The sequence below is a fragment of the Mus pahari genome, chromosome 22 (assembly GCF_900095145.1).
Source record: "Mus pahari chromosome 22, PAHARI_EIJ_v1.1, whole genome shotgun sequence".
NCBI classification, from domain to species: domain Eukaryota; kingdom Metazoa; phylum Chordata; class Mammalia; order Rodentia; family Muridae; genus Mus; species Mus pahari.
In genome coordinates this window covers 7,607,000-7,612,085 of record NC_034611.1, presented here as the reverse complement: position 1 = coordinate 7,612,085, position 5,086 = coordinate 7,607,000, and positions in this window count along the sequence as shown.

Here is a 5,086-nt window from a genome sequence, read left to right as displayed (position 1 = left end):
TCACAGAAAATATTCCAGAAAGGCCTCATTTACAAACAAAACAGGAGCAGTTGTATTTAATCTTAAGAGACTACAGAACTGCCTCATGTAAAAATAGGAAAATTCTTGTGGTATATCTTTAAAGCATATTCTTTTACTCTTCACATCGAAATTAATTAATTGAACATTAAGCATCTAATAGAAAGATATATATATATATATATTCCACCATGCATGATACGATGCACTTCATGATTGGAAACAGCTGTAAACTTGTTTTAATAGAACACCTTCATGAGGTAGGGTCAGGAGTGACAAAGGAAAATGAGATGTGACTATGTACGAGAGGAAAGGATGAAGCTAAATTCCTTTTTTGAACAACAACAACAACAAAAACCTTTCCTTTTAGCTTACTACCTTCTTTAACCAGAGGTCTGCTTTGAGTAGGGTGGCATATGATTGAGGTATTTCTCAAAGAGCAAAGAAGTACCTTCTACATAAGGTACTTAATTTTACAAAAAACGATTATGGTTACTAGCTACAAACTCTTAAGCCCTTGGTTTTGAGATGGGTTCAGTCATTAATTAGAGACAATTCAACATAAATGACTGAGTCACTAAATGAACAGCATTTAAGAAAAGCTATTATTTCCCACTGATAAGCAATTAAAATAATAGTTATCTTCAAAGTCCACTGGCAGGTTGGACCTCAGAGGACTAATGAATTCTTTGAACACAAATAACGCTGACAGGACTTATGTAAATGAGTTACTGCCAAATTTTTTTTTTCCAAGACAGGGTTTCTCTGTATAGCCTTTGCTGTCCCGGAACTCACTCTGTAGACCAGGCTGGCCTCAAACTCAGAAATCTGCCTGCCTCTGCCTCCCAAGTGCTGGGATTAAAGGCATGCGCCACCACTGCCCAGCTACCGCCAACTATTAACAGACCCAAATTTTGTACCTAAGAGCATATTCAAATGGATTCAGAGATACTCAGAGCAGATTAGAAGACTAGTAGGAAAGTAGAAGATTAGTAGGAAATATAATAGTTTTACTTTGATAATTGCTAGCATTATACTTAGATATATATGAATGTGAATACACTGTCACTCTCTTCAGACACACCAGAAGGTGGCATTGGATTCCATCACAGATGGTTGTGAGTCACCATATGGTTACTGGGAATTGAACTCAGGTCCTCTGCAAGAGCGGTCAGTGCTCTTAACCACTGAGCCATCTCTCCAGCACTGCTAACATTATTTAAAGATTTAAAGTAATGTCTTGCTTCTGTTTATCAAAATCTTTTTTTTTTTTTTTTTTTTTTTTGAGACAGGGTTTCTCTGTGTAGACCTGGCTGTCCTGGAACTCACTCTGTAGACCAAGCTGGCCTCGAACTCAGAAATCCGCCTGCCTCTGCCTCCCAAGTGCTGGGATTATAGGCGTGTGCCACCACTGCCCGGCTGTTTATCAAAATCTTGATGTGAGCCATTTAAGAGCTCTGAACTTTGAACATTTCCCTTGTTTTTGTTTTTTCATGTCTCTAAATAACATAGAAAGAGTGTCCTGTGACCGGAAATGCTTTAAAATGCAGTTTCCCCTTAATTATAAGACACACTTAAACTTCATTCCCATCAGATTTTGTGTTTGAAGCTGGCTGACTTGGTCCAAGAAACAAGGACGAGCTGCGTCTTTTGCCTGCATCCCTCAACTCCAGATCAGCACCCAGAGCCCTGTTCTTCAGATCAAAGAAGCAAGCTAACTTTGCTCTGTGCCAAGGAGGCAGTCTCAGGCCTGTTTCCCTCCCGCTGGTCTGCGGGCTTTTCTAGCAATGTCTCAGGTTGCTCTATGTTCTATGCAAAGGGCTTTTGCTCAGAAAGCTAATTCCTTTTCAATATTTACTTAATTTCTGTCTGTATTCACAAGCAGTTCATGGTTAGTATCATGTCTTAAACTACCTTTCCCCATAATGGCTTTCTTTTATTTGAAGGGATGGGGTGCTGTAATCAGCATATCGGTGAATATATCGGAAACTACATCAACGACTCGTGATGACTGACCCACAAGTCTGCACTAGGACTACAGAAACAGGACTATAAAAGCAGTGCAAACATCAAAAACATCATTGCTCTTGTAACCAACCATTGGTTATCACTTGACTGGACATTCATCTCTATAGAACCAATGCTGGCCCTGACTGCCCAAACAGTTAACTCATGAAAAGAAATCATTCAGGTCCTGTCAGCCATTAAACCAATCATCCTCCCTAAAGAAAGTTATTTTTCTTTTTATTGGAAGCCTCTAACCTATTGGAAGGCTACCACAAAAGAACTACAAATAATGCAGGGCATTATTTTCATATTAAGATTAATAATGCTTTCAGATTAGGCACCATTTTAGAGAAAAAGTTTTCTTTTCTTTTTTTAAAGATTTATTTATTATTATATCTAAGTACACTGTAGCTGTCTTCAGATGCACCAGAAGAAGGTGTCAGATCTCATTACGGATGTTTGTGAGCCACCATGTGGTTGCTGGGATTTGAACTCAGGACCTTTGGAAGAGCAGTCAGTGCTCTTAACCACTGAGCCATCTCTCTAGCCCGAGAAAAAGTTTTCTACTTTGAATAGCAATAATGAGAATCCAAGGGATCATTGCAGTGGAATACATTATTTTAAAAATGTGTTAGCTGGGTAAGTGGTTGGGAATTTAAAAGAAAAACATAAGTCAACAATTCATATTATCAGCTTAATTTCCCAAGATTCTGAACATATCTTATTATTTCTATTTTCTGCTAGTATAAAAGAATACCAGACTGGGCCGTGGTGGCACATGGCTTTAATCCCAGCACTGTGGAAGCAGTGGGAGGCTAGCCTGGGCAACCAAGTAAGTTCCAGTCCAGCTAACGCTACATAGTGAGACCTTTCCCCAAACAAAACCAAAGACCCCAAAACACAGGATGGGTGTGTGTACTGAACAGACATTCATCCGGCTCATGATTCCCTTAGGGCCTAATCCCCTGTCGGGCTACGCTTCTCAAGTGAGCACTGTTTAACCACATCGGTCAATCAATCCTAGGTTGCCCACATTTAATTAAGTCCATTTTATCTTTACAGCATGCCATGATGCACTGTCATATCTGTTTTGAGATTAAAAAAGCACTACCCTCACCCTCTTCTTACTTCTGAAACAAAGGTGGAATGATTTGCCCAAAGTCCAAAGGGGGAAAGATATGCATTAACCCTGGGCCTGACTCCAAAGTTTGTTTTCATAATCTCTACTCTAAAGATAGAACAGATAGGCAAAATATTTGCCTTGTATGCATGAACAGAGCCATTCTTTCAAAGAAAATATTAACATCTACAGTTCAACAAAAAACCTATTTTAAAATTTGATTTTACAGAAAGCCTTTTAAAAAGACAAAAATATTTAACCAAACACTCAACGACTTTTATAGTTTAACCCTAAACATTCTGGACAATGGGAATGAGATCTGTATCACCATAAGAGTTAATTAAAGGGCCGCTACTCAAAGTATACCCTTACACGCATCTGGAGATGCAGCTCAGCGGTGTAGCAGGCGCCTAGTGTATACACAACATCCAGGATTTGATCCCTAGAATTAAATAGAAAAGTTAATTTTAAGGGTGAGGAAGATGGCTCAGTCAGTAGAGTGCTTGCTGCACTGATGTGAGGACCTGAGTTTGGGTGCCATGTACAAAGCCAGCTATGATGGTAGGTGCCTAATCCCAGTGCTGGGAAGGCAGAGAGGGGAGGACCCTGGAGCTCACAAGACAGCCAAGATGCCAATAGCCAGCTCTAAGACCAGCAAGAGACTCCATCTCAGAAAATAAGCCAGAGAACATCTGGGGAAGAAAACTACTTCTGATCTCCACCCTGTATGCATGCGTGTGTGTGTGTGTGTGTGTGTGTGTGTGTGTGTGTGTGCATGTGTACACACACACACACACACACACACGCACGCATACACACACACACACACACACACACACACACACACACACACACACACACACATAACCTCATACCTAACTTCTTCTCAGTCAAATGAAGTTCATCCTCATTTCTTATGTTGGTGGGCTCTCAATCTCTCACCCCCACCCCACATGTACTTTATAGTGGGAAGACAAATTTATCCTGGAAACACTATAATGGTTTCCATCTGTTTTATTTTTTTTCTAATGTCAAAATGTGGTGATAGTTAGGTATTTATCTTTTAATCTAGAATGATGTCATCCCCTTGGTGTTTATTAATATAAAATTTCCTTTTGTCCAAGAAAATTTCTTCAGTATTATGAATATGGCTTTAATTAGCAGATACACTGATCACTTGTTGTTTTTTTTTGTCACAGAGGAGATGTGTGCTTTATTGTGTGGATTGCTTTGTAAGCAGATCACAGTGGAACATATAAATGACTGCTGGCAATATTGTGAGCTCTATGAACTGTATTGTCCATTTCCCAAAGCCATGGAGAATCGCTGTTAAGAAAGTCCTGTGAGAATAATATGTTTCACAATATAAAAGAATTTGGGCTCACAACCTCTTTTAAGAAGGACAAGGCCATATTGCAGCATGGATAGTACAAATAACTTTTCTTACATTTACTCATGAGTCTTTTGAGTATCATTCTAAAATATAAAGAGTTCTTTGAATTTACGGAAGTCGCTCATTCATCTCAGTTCCTCTAATTATTTGTTCATAGATTTGTGGCAAATTTTCTGGAACCATATGTTTCAAAGGGTAGATTAATGTAAAATATAAAGCAGACCATGCAGACAGAAATCTTGTAAACAATTGTGTGGGTCTACTTTTACGTGGTATCAGATAAAACCTAAATTACAGTGGTGTTGTGGCTCTGGTTCAAAATTTTAACTCTACTCCACAACCACTGAATCGTGTAATTCTTAGTTCCCCATTCACAGAACAGGTTTTAAAAAACGCAGCTTCTGTAGTTAAATGGACAAGCACCAGCAGTAGAGTGTATTGGGTAGTTTAAAAATAATCCATAGATCTAAAATGATCAAGATCTGTACACAGCATCTGCCAATTTGTGAGAGCCCTCGCCCATCCATAAACACTGGTCCAAAAAAAAA